This window comes from Pseudophryne corroboree (assembly GCF_028390025.1).
Source record: "Pseudophryne corroboree isolate aPseCor3 chromosome 3 unlocalized genomic scaffold, aPseCor3.hap2 SUPER_3_unloc_37, whole genome shotgun sequence".
Classification (NCBI taxonomy): Eukaryota; Metazoa; Chordata; class Amphibia; order Anura; family Myobatrachidae; genus Pseudophryne; species Pseudophryne corroboree.
The window spans coordinates 79,010-91,811 of record NW_026967527.1 but is presented as its reverse complement, the minus strand read 5'-3'; positions in this window follow the sequence as shown (position 1 = coordinate 91,811).

Sequence of the window (12,802 nt, the reverse complement as noted above, 5' to 3'; positions counted from 1 at the left end):
CAAAAAACAATATTCTTTTCTCTTACGTCCTAGAGGATGCTGGGGACTCCGTAAGGACCATGGGGTATAGACGGGCTCCGCAGGAGATAGGGCACCTAAAATAACTTTGACTGTGGGTGTGCACTGGCTCCTCCCTCTATGCCCCTCCTCCAGACCTCAGTCAGATTCTGTGCCCAGAGGAGAAAGGGTACAAAGCAGTGAGTGAGCCGCGCCACCGTCCTCCTCACAGATGCCGAAGATGGAAGCCGGGTGAGTATTGAGGAAAAGACTTTAGGCGACAGAAGACATCAGATCTTCATGAGGTAAGCACGCAGCGGTAAGCTGTGTGGCATTGCTCCCAGTCACACACACAAGAGGCACTGTAGGGCGCCGGGGGAGGGGGGGGGGGGCGCCCTGGGCAGCAATAAACCTCAATTTGGGCATAAATATGTTGGATTAGGCTGGGACAGTAAATCCACGGACCCCCTCCATTTTCTTACAATATCATGAGGGGACCGAAGCCCGCCGTCGGGTGGGCGGGGCTTGATCCTCGGCACTAATCAGCGCCATTTTCTTTGCAGAGGCTGCATGAGAAAACGCTGGCTCCCTGTTCTCTCCCCTGCTGAGCTTCACAGGCTGGAAAAAAGAGGAGGGGGCACATTGGCGACGCAGTGAGTGGAGATTAACATTATAAATATATAAAAGCGCTGTCTGGTCATATATTCCAGTGTTTGGGCGCTGGGTGTGTGCTGGCATTCTCTCTCTCTCTGTCTCCCCTAAGGGCCTGGTTGGGGTTTTGTCCCCTTATAGGTAACCCCCTGTGTGTGTGGGGTGTCGGTAAGTGTGTCGACATGTCTGAAGCGGTAGGCTTCTCCAAGGAGGAGGTGGAGCAAATGAGTGGTGTGTCCCCATCGCTGGTGCCGACTCAGGATTGGATGAGCATGTGGCATAGGCTAAATGCAAGTGTGACATCTTTACATGAAAGGCTTGATAAGGCTGAATTAAGGGGAACATCAGGGGGTCAATCCTCGGATTTCACATGAATTCTTTATAAAAGCTTGGGAGACTCCGGAGAAGTGGCTGCAGATCCCCAAAAGAATTTATATGGCATACCCCTTCCCTAAACAGGACAGGGAGATTTGGGAATCACCTCCCAATGTGGACAAGGCCCTGACGTGCTTGTCCAAGAAGGTGGCGCTACCATCTCCTGACACAGCTGCCCTTAAGGACCCTGCAGATCGCAGGCAAGAAACTACCTTTAAAGTGTATTTATTCTCATATGGGTAGCGCAATTGCAGCTTGGACAGATGAGCTGACAGATAATTTTGAAAATATGGATAAGGATACTATATTCTTAACTCTAGCCCATATAAAAGATGCAGTCTTATTTATGAGGGATGCTCAAAGGGACATTGGATTGCTGGCTTCTAAGGCCAATGCCATGTCGATCTCAGCGAGACGATCCTTATGGACTCGCCAATGGACGGGTGATGCGGATTCCAAAAAGCATATGGAAGTACTACCCTATAAGGGTGATATATTGTTTGGGGATGGGCTGACTGACCTGGTTTCCACAGCTACAGCAGGTAAATCAAATTTTTTACCATATATTCCCCAACAGCAAAAGAAAATGCCACCCTATCAGATGCAGTCCCTATCGGTCGCACAAGTCCAGAAGAGGTCGGGATCCTCCTTCCTTGCCAGAGGTAAGGGCAGAGGCAAAAGAGCACCTGCTTCGGCAGGGGCCCAGGAACAAAAGTCCTCCCCAGCTTCTCCAAAACCCACAGCATGACGCCGGGACTCCCCTGAGGGAGTCCGCGCCGGTGGGCGCATGTCTTCGACTTTTCAGACAGGTCTGGGTCAGCTCAGGCCTGAATCCCTGGGTGTTAGAAATAGTTTCCCAGAGTTACAAACTGGAATTCAAAGAGGTGCCCCCGCGCCAATTTTTCAAGTCGGCCCTACCAGTTTCCACGTCGGAACGGGATGTAGTGTTAGCTGCAATTCAAACGCTGTGTATATAGCAAGTGATAATCAGGGTTCCCATGAACCAGCAGGGAAGAGGTTACTACTCAACCCTCTTTGTGGTCTCGAAACCGGACGGTTCGGTCAGACCTATATTGAATCTGAAATCCCTAAACCTGTACATAAAAAGATTAAAATTCAAAATGGAATCGCTCAGAGTGATAATAGCCAATATGGAGGAGGGGGAGTTTATGGTGTCTCTGGACATAAAGGATGCGTACCTTCATGTCCCCATATATGCCCCCCATCAGGAATACCTGAGATTCGCTGTACAGGATTGTCATTATCAGTTTCAGACGTTGCCATTTGGACTTCCACGGCCCCGAGGATTTTCACCAAGATAATGGCGGAAATGATGGTGGTCCTGCGCAAGCATGGAGTCACAATTATCCCATACTTGGACGATCTCCTGATAAAAGCGAGATCAAGGGACAAATTGCTGAGCAGTGTGGCGCTCTCTCTGAGAGTGCTCCAGCAACACGGTTGGATTCTAAATCTACCGAAGTCACAGTTGATTCCGACAACTCGACTACCGTTCCTAGGTGTGATACTGGATACGGAACAAATGAAGGTCTTCCTCCCAATAGAGAAAGCCCAGGACATCCAGAACATGGTCAGAGACCTGCTGAAACCGAAAAGGGTATTTGTTCACCAGTGCACTCGAGTTCTGGGAAAAATGGTGGCGGCCAACGAGGCCATTCCATTCGGAAGGTTCCATGCAAGGACTTTTCAATGGGACCTTCTGGACAGGTGGTCCGGGTCTCATCTACACTTACATCGAAAAATTATTCTGTACCAGGGGCCAGGGTGTCTCTCCTGTGGTGGTTGCAAAGTGCTCACCTACTGGAGGGTCGCAGATTCGGAATTCAGGATTGGATCCTGGTTACCACGGACGCGAGCCTCCGAGGATGGGGAGCAGTCACACAAGGAAGAAATTTTCAGGGACTTTGGTCAGACCAGGAGTCATGTCTACACATCAATGTGTTGGAACTCAGGGCCATATACAACGGCCTTCGACAAGCGGAGAGTCTTCTTCAAAACCTACCGGTTCTGATTCAGTCAGACAATGCCACAGCAGTGGCTCATGTGAACTGCCAAGGCGGGACAAGAAGCAGAGTCGCGATGGCGGAAGCCACCAGGATTCTTCGCTGGGCGGAAAATCACATGAGCGCTCTGTCGGCTGTCTTCATTCCGGGAGTGGACAACTGGGAAGCAGACTTCCTCAGCAGACACGATCTCCATCCAGGAGAGTGGGGACTTCATCAAGAAGTCTTTGCAGACATAATACGTCTTTGGGAAACTCCTCAAATAGACATGATGGCGTCACGCCTCAACTAAAAACTTTGGAGGTATTGTGCCAGGTCTCGGGACCCTCAGGCAGTAGCAGTAGACGCTCTGATAACACTGTGGGTGTTCAAATTGGTCTACGTGTTTCCTCCTCTTCCTCTCATCACAAAAGTGTTGAGGATCATAAGACAAAGAAGAGTACAGACGATACTCGTTGTCCCAGACTGGCCTCGAAGGGCCTGGTACTCAGATCTACAAGAGATGCTCACAGTAGATCCCTGGCCTCTTCCGCTGAGGGAAGACCTGTTGCAACAGGGGCCCTGTCTATTTCAAGACTTACCGCGGTTACGTTTGACGGCATGGCGGTTGAACCCCGAATCCTAGCAAAAAAGGGGATTCCGGAAGAGGTCATCCTTACTTTAATAAAGGCTAGGAAGGAGGTGACGGTAAAACATTATCACCGTATCTGGCGAAAGTATGTGTCTTGGTGTGAGACCAAGAAAGCACCTACGGAAGATTTTCATCTGGGTCATTTTCTCCACATTCTACAAACAGGAGTGGATATGGGCCTGAAATTAGGCTCTGTTAAGGTTCAGATTTTGGCCCTCTCGATTTTCTTTCAGAAGGAATTGGCTTCTCTTCCAGAAGTCCAGACGTTTGTAAAGGGAGTGCTGCACATCCAGCCCCCTTTTGTGCCTCCACCATGGGACCTCAACGTAGTGTTGCAGTTCCTAAAATCACACTGGTTTGAACCGCTAAACAAGGTTGAGTTGAAATTTCTTACTTGGAAGGTGGTCATGTTGTTGGCCTTGGCATCAGCAAGGCGAGTATCAGAATTGGCGGCTTTGTCACACAAAAGCCCCTACTTGATTTTTCATGTGGATCGAGCTGAATTGAGGACACGACCGCAATTTTTGCCTAAGGTGGTTTTTTCATTCCATGTGAATCAACCTATTGTGGTGCCTGTGGCTACAAGTGACCTGGAGGATTCCAGATCCCTGGACGTAGTCAGGGCCTTAAAGATTTAGGTAGCCAGGGCGGTTAGTATTAGGAAAACAGAGGCCCTGTTTGTCCTGTATGTGGCCAATAAGATTGGCGCACCTGCTTCGAAGCAGACTATTGCTCGCTGGATCTGTAATACGATTCAGCAGGCTCACTCTATGGCTGGATTGCCAGTACCAAATTCGGTTAAGGCCCATTCCACTAGGAAGGTGGGCTCTTCTTGGGCGGCTGCCCGAGGCGTCTCGGCATTACAACTTTGCTGAGCGGCGACTTGATCGGGGTCAAACACTTTTGCTAAATTCTACAAGTTTGATACCCTGGCTGATGAGGACCTAGCGTTTGCTCAGTCGGTGCTGCAGAGTCATACGCACTCTCCTGCCCGATTGGATGCTTTGGTATAAACCCCATGGTCCTTACGGAGTCCCTCTAGGATGTAAGAGAAAATAAGATTTTAAACCTACTGGTAAATCTATTTCTTGTCAAAGTCGAAAAATATCATGATTCACAATGCCTTGTACTAACCCCAATGCACATGCCCGCTGCTCGTGCACCCACTCCCCCGTGCGTACGCATCCCCTCAGGTTACGCAAGGGACGCTCCGACGTCTCCTGCGCATTGAGATGTGTATTTACGGCGGAGTTTGTGAGCGTCTAGCGAGCGACTCGATCGCTACATATTTAACCAATATAGTGTGTTTTGTAGATAATATTCCCCTTAATAATGTCTGCGAGTATATATAGTGTAAATGCTTCGTGGACATGGGGATTCCTCTTTGCATGATACGAAGGGTCAGACAAAGGTTGAACGATGGTGTTTAGTATCAATCTGCAGAGTATTTTATTAGAAACATTCCGGTGTTGGTTAGGAAGAGATTGTTTGCTCCTGCGTATAGTTATGTATAAAAGTAGTTTACAGACATTTACTGTATGTACAGTTCATTATCCATGCGGCGGGAATCCTGAGGATACCTCCCACCTGAGCAGTTTGAAATAGTCCACCTGTTCGAATCCACCTATGACCTTTTGTTATAATGCAGAGACACATTCCTGTGTCCAATGGACAATGAGATTGTAGGGACCATTGTAATGTGCTGTAGGGTGTGTATATAAAGGCCACAGTTCCCTGACCGGCCAGTACTCTCTCTCATCAACGATCATCTGCTTGATATCGGAGGTCTGGGTCCGGGTTGCGCATGCGAGTATTCCCACGTATGGTATGTTCTCTGTAGCCACTTTGTTACCTTTTGTGTATGCCATTCAGTCTCACTCTGTGTACTTGTGTTTGCGATCGTTCGCTATTGTTTATATTTGTTTCATGTTATTCTGTTTAGTTATTAATGTTAGATCTGTAGTGTATAAGCTGTAACTGCGCCCTGAGCAGCAATAAAAACACCTTGGCTGGCTAAATAATCACAATATATAGCCCCAGAGGCTATATATGTGATAATTACCCCTGCCAGAATCCATAAAAAAGCGGGAGAAAAGTCTGCCGAAAAAGGGGCGGAGCTATCTCCCTCAGCACACTGGCGCCATTTCTCCCTCACAGCTCCGCTGGAAGGAAGCTCCCTGGCTCTCCCCTGCAGTCTGCACTACAGAAGGGTAAAAAAGAGAGGGGGGGCACTAAATTTAGGCGCAGTATAAAGATTATAGCAGCTATAGGGGATATAATTCAGTTAGTCCCTGTATTATATAGCGCTCTGGTGTGTGCTGGCATACTCTCTCTCTCTGTCTCCCCAAAGGGCTTTGTGGGGTCCTGTCCTCTGTTAGACCATTCCCTGTGTGTGTGCGGTGTGTCGGTACGGCTGTGTCGACATGTTTGAGGAACATTATGTGGAGGCGGAGCAGTTGCCTATAAATGTGATGTCACCCCCTGCGGGGCAGACACCTGAGTGGATGGACTTATGGAAGGAATTACGTGCAAGTGTCGACTCCTTACATAAAAAATTTGACGACATGCCAAATGCGGGACAGCCAGCTTCTCAGCTTGTGCCTGCCCAGGCGTCTCAAAGGCCATCAGGGGCTCTAAAGCGCCCGCTACCTCAGATGGCAGACACAGATGTCGACACGGATACTGATACCAGTGTCGACGATGAAGAGTCAAATTTAATGTTCACTAGGGCCATTCGTTGCATGATTGAGGCAATGAAAGAGGTATTACACATTTCTGATATAAACCCAGGTACCACAAAAAAGGGTATTATGTTTGGAGAAAAAACTACCAATAGTTTTTCCCCCATCTGAAGAATTAAATGAAGAGTAAAGAAGCGTGGGCTTCCCCCGATAAAAAATTGGTAATTTCTAAAAAGTTACTAATGGCATACCCTTTCCCGCCAGAGGATAGGTCACGTTGGGAAACACCCCCTAGGGTGGATAAAGCGCTCACACGTTTGTCAAAAAAGATGGCACTACCATCTCCGGATACGGCCACCCTGAAGGAGCCTGCTGATAGAAAGCAGGAGGCGATCCTGAAGTCTGTATATACACACTCAGGCATTATACTTAGACCAGCCATTGCTTCGGCATGGATGTGCAGCGCTTCAGCTGCGTGGTCAGATTCCCTGTCGGAAAATATTGACACCCTAGACAGGGACACTATTCTGCTAACCATAGAGCATATAAAAGACTTAGTCTTATACATGAGAGATGCACAGAGGGAGATCTGCCGGCTGGCATCTAAGATAAGTGCATTGTCCATTTCTGCTAGGAGAGGCTTATGGACTCGGCAGTGGACAGGGGATGCAGATTCGAAAAGGCACATGGAAATTTTTCCTTATAAGGGTGAGGAGTTATACGGGGATGGTCTCTCAGACCTAGTTTCCACAGCAACAGCTGGGAAGTCAGCTTTTTTGCCCCATGTTCCCTCACAGCCTAAGAAAGCGCCGTATTATCAGGTACAGTCCTTTCGACCCCAGAAAAACAGGCGGGGAAAAGGCGGGTCCTTTCTGTCCAGAGGCAGAGGTAGGGGGAAAAGGCTGCAACAAACAGCAGGTTCCCAGGAACAAAAGTCCTCCCCCGCTTCTACCAAGTCCACCGCATGACGGTGTGGCTCCACAGGCGGAGCCAGGTACGGTGGGGGGGCCGCCTCAAAAATTTCAGCGATCAGTGGGCTCGCTCACAGGTGGATCCCTGGATCCTCCAAGTCGTATCTCAGGGGTACAAGCTGGAATTGGAGGCGTCTCCCCCCCGTCGTTTCCACAAATCTGCCTTGCCGATTACTCCCTCAGGCAGGGAGGCTGTGCTAGCGGCAATTCACAAGCTGTATTCCCAGCAGGTGATAGTCAAGGTGCCCCTACTTCAACAAGGACGGGGTTACTATTCCACACTGTTTGTGGTACTGAAACCGGACGGTTCGGTGAGACCCATTTTATATTTAAAATCCTTGAACACATACATAAAAAAATTCAAGTTCAAGATGGAATCGCTCAGGGCGGTTATTGCAAGCCTGGACGAGGGGGATTACATGGTATCTCTGGACATCAAGGATGCTTACCTGCTTGTCCCCATTTACCATCCTCCACCAGGAGTACCTCAGATTTGTGGTACAGGATTGCCATTACCAATTCCAGACGCTGCCGTTTGGACTGTCCACGGCACCGAGGGTGTTTACCAAGGTAATGGCAGAAATGATGATACTCCTTCGAAAAAAGGGAGTTTTAATTATCCCGTACTTGGACGATCTCCTTATAAAGGCGAGGTCCAAGGAGCAGTTGTTGGTCGGGGTAGCACTATCTCGGGAAGTGCTACAACAGCACGGATGGATTCTAAACATTCCAAAGTCACAGCTGGTTCCTACCACATGCCTACTGTTCCTGGGGATGGTTCTGGACACAGAACAGAAAAAAGTGTTTCTCCCGATGGAGAAGGCCAAGGAGCTGTCATCTCTAGTCAGAGACCTCCTGAAACCAAAACAGGTATCGGTGCATCACTGCACACGAGTCCTGGGAAAAATGGTAGCTTCCTACAAAGCAATTCCATTCGGCAGGTTCCATGCAAGAACCTTTCAGTGGGACCTCTTGGACAAGTGGTCAGGATCGCATCTTCAGATGCATCGGCTGATACCCTGGTCCTTGGAGACAGGGTTATCTCTGCTGTGGTGGCTGCAGACGGCTCATCTTATAGAGGGCCGCAGATTCGGCATACAGGACTGGGTCCTGGTGACCACAGATGCCAGCCTACGAGGCTGGGGGGCAGTCACACAGGGAAGACATTTCCAAGGACTTTGGTCAAGTCAGGAGTCGTCCCTACACATAAATATTCTGGAACTGAGGGCCATTTACAATGCCCTAAGTCAGGCAAGGCCCCTGCTTCAAAACCAGCCGGTTCTGATCCAATCAGACAACATCACGGCAGTCGCCCATGTAAACCGACAGGGCGGCACAAGAAGCAGGATGGCGATGGCAGAAGCCACAAAGATTCTCCGATGGGAGGAAAATCACGTCTTAGCACTGTCAGCAGTGTTCATTCCGGGAGTGGACAACTGGGAAGCAGATTTCCTCAGTAGACACGACCTACACCCGGGAGAGTGGGGACTTCATCCAGAAGTCTTCCAACTGATGGTAAACTGTTGGGAAAGGCCACAGGTGGACATGATGGCGTCTCGCCTAAACAAAAAACTACAGAGATATTGCGCAAGGTCAAGGAACCCTCAGGCGATAGCTGTGGACGCCCTAGTGACACCGTGGGTGTACCAGTCGGTTTATGTGTTCCCTCCTCTGCCTCTCATACCAAAGGTACTGAGAATAATAAGAAGACGAGGAGTAAGAACGATACTCGTGGTTCCGGATTGGCCAAGAAGAGCTTGGTACCCAGAACTTCAAGAAATGATATCAGAGGACCCATGGCCTCTACCGCTCAGACAGGATCTGCTACAGCAGTGGCCCTGTCTGTTCCAAGACTTACCGCGGCTGCGTTTGACGGCATGGCGGTTGAATACCGGATCCTAAAGGAAAAGGTCATTCCTACGCTGATAAAAGCCAGGAAAGAAGTAACCGCAAACCATTATCACCGTATTTGGCGAAAATATGTTGCGTGGTGTAAGGCCAGGAAGGCCCCAACAGAGGAATTTCACCTGGGTCGATTTCTGCACTTCCTACAGTCAGGAGTGACTATGGGCCTAAAATTGGGTTCCATTAAGGTCCAGATTTCGGCTCTGTCGATTTTCTTCCAGAAAGAACTGGCTTCACTGCCTGAAGTTCAGACATTTGTAAAGGGAGTACTGCATATTCAGCCCCCTTTTGTGCCTCCAGTGGCACCTTGGGATCTCAGCGTGGTGTTGAGTTTTCTAAAATCACATTGGTTTGAGCCACTTAAAACCGTGGATCTGAAATATCTCACGTGGAAAGTGGTCATGTTATTGGCCTTGGCTTCGGCCAGGCGTGTATCAGAATTGGCGGCTTTGTCTTGTAAAAGCCCTTATCTGATTTTCCATATGGATAGGGCAGAATTGAGGACTCGTCCCCAGTTTCTCCCTAAGGTGGTATCAGCTTTTCACTTGAACCAACCTATTGTGGTGCCTGCGGCTACTCGGGACTTTGAGGATTCCAAGTTGCTGGATGTAGTCCGGGCCCTAAAAATCAATGTTTCCAGGACAGCTGGAGTCAGGAAAACTGACTCGCTATTTATCCTGCATGTACCCAACAAGCTGGGTGCTCCTGCTTTGAAGCACTCTATTGCTTGCTGGATCTGTAGCACGATGCAGCTTGCACATTCTGTGGCTGGACAGCCACATCCTAAATAAGTAAAAGCCCATTCCACGGGGAAAGTGGGCTCATCTTGGGCGGCTGCCCGAGGGGTCTCGGCTTTGCAACTTTGCCGAGCTGCTACTTGGTCAGGGGCAAACACGTGTACAACTGTGGAACGCAGGTGGACCGCAAACCGGAAGCCGGAAGCACCGTAACCGGAAGTCGCGAACCGCGGCATCGTAGCGTCCCCTGCTACCCAGGATCTCCACACACGGCTCTCTGTCTCCGCTCCTGACGTAGCCGAACACAAGCCTGCAGGACACTGTGCCATACACATCAGGCACGGCCCCAAGAGAAACCGCCGCAGTGCGGCCAGTCGCACGGAGGGAGACAGTTGCGGGACTGGCATACCACCAATTCAGCCACACCAATTGGTGAAGTATAAACAGGCATTGTTCATCCTTAGCCTTTTTCTTCTTTTATCCTGCAAAGTGCATTTGAGCCAGTAACAGCACTCAATTCCTACTAATTATTAACAGTTACATGCATGCATGCAAGAGAACTAACAACATAAATCTGGGATAGTGCACTAACATTACTTAAAGTCCCGGGACCCAGGACACAGTGATCACTAATATTTTTTAAACTACTTCAATATTATTGTAACTTGTTTTATTAATTTGTCATCAGTTGCCGTTTATGGCAACCAAATAATACATGTTGATTTGCTCTTTTTAGATAATTTTTATTTGTACCAATAAATGCTATTGATTTTTTACAAAACCAGCAGCTGTTGTATTTAAAATTCCCTTGAGCGCCCACATTATCATCATTTTTTCTCTTCGCTTAGTTAGGTGGATACCCAGGTCCACCATTGTGGGCAGCTAATAGGGTGATTCTCATACCATAGGTAAAACACCTATTTAATCAATTAATTATATTCCTTATAACTAAATCAGTTCTAGTAATCAGCGCCCACCTTTTGTCTGTGGGATCACACCCACTGACGCTCTTTTCCCTACAAATTTGATACCCTGGCTGAGGAGGACCTTGAGTTCTCTCATTCGGTGCTGCAGAGTCATCCGCACTCTCCCGCCCGTTTGGGAGCTTTGGTATAATCCCCATGGTCCTTTCGGAGTTTCCAGCATCCACTAAGACGTCAGAGAAAATAAGATTTTACTCACCGGTAAATATTTTTCTCGTAGTCCGTAGTGGATGCTGGGCGCCCATCCCAAGTGCGGATTGTCTGCAATACTTGGATATAGTTATTGCCTAACTAAAGGGTTATTGTTATGAGCCATCTCTTAAGAGGCTCAGTTATACTTCATACTGTTAACTGGGTATAGTATCACGAGTTATACGGTGTGATTGGTGTGGCTGGTATGAGTCTTACCTGGGATTCATAATCCTTCCTTATTGTGTCAGCTCTTCCGGGCACAGTATCCTAACTGAGGCTTGGAGGAGGGTCATAGAGGGAGGAGCCAGTGCACACCAGGTAGTCTAAAAGCTTTCTTTTAGTTGTTCCCAGTCTCCTGCGGAGCCGCTATTCCCCATGGTCCTTCCGGAGTTCCCAGCATCCACTACGGACTACGGGAAAAAGATTTACCGGTGAGTAAAATCTTATTTTCCCCTTTTTACATACTAAAGGTATTTACGAAGGTGTTGGAACCTTATCAGGTCTTGTGTATTTCACCATTTATTACATAGGGTTTCTGAGCGTCTCAATCGCTCAAACAGCTTTCTTATTATCAAGGTCAATAAGCGTTACATCATTGTAGTATTACAGCACTAAGGTTTACAGTATAAGCATACCCTTACAGTGTGTTGTTAGCAAGGTTTACTGTGTGTCATTCAGTGAGCGTCTGCGCTGCTCATGTCCCACTCTCGGACACAGCGCCCGCTACGCTAATAGCGTAGCATTACGGTGCTCGGCCGCCTATAGCGTGCTCGATACTAAACGTAAGCCCGCGAGCGTACGTGTCGCTCGTGCATCGCGCCCTCGGTCTAGCGTCTGCTACGCTAAGTGCGTACCCTTACGGTACTCTATGCGCCACTTGCGTACTTAGTCCATAAAAAGTATATAGCTAATGTTCCAAGGTAATAATTGACTTTATCATTCTCCTAGTCCGTAGAGGATGCTGGGCGCCCGTCCCAGTGCGGAAACTCTGCAAGACTTGTATATAGTTGTTGATTACATAAGGGTTATGTTACAGTTGGAATCGGTCTTGGACCGTTGCTGTTTTTTGTTCATACAGTTAACTGGTTATGTATGATCCAGGTTACGTGGTATGCTTGGTGTGGGCTGGTATGAATCTTGCCCTTGGTTTTCCAAATCCTGCCTTGTAGTGTCCATCTCCTCTGGGCACAGTTCTCTGAGGTCTGGAGGAGGGGCATAGAGGGAGGAGCCAGTGCACACCCATAGTCAAAGTTATTTTAGGTGCCCTATCTCCTGCGGAGCCCGTCTATACCCCATGGTCCTTACGGAGTCCCCAGCATCCTCTACGGACTAGGAGAAATAGATTTACCGGTAGGTTTAAAATCTTATTTTTTTTTACACTTGGCTATCAGCCTCCCATCCGCCGCCCTTGGATGGGGGGGGGGGGGGGCAACCTCGGGCTTCACCCCTGGCTCTTGGGTGGCTGGAGGGGGGGGACCCCTTAATTTAAGGGGTCCCCACTCCTCCAGGGTACCCCGGCCAGGGGTGACTAGTTGGGGATTTAATGCCACGGCCGCAGGGACCGGTATAAAAGTGTCCCCCGGCTGTGGCATTATCTATCTAGCTACTGGAGCCCGGTGCTGGTGTGAAAAATACGGGGACCCCTACGTCTTTTG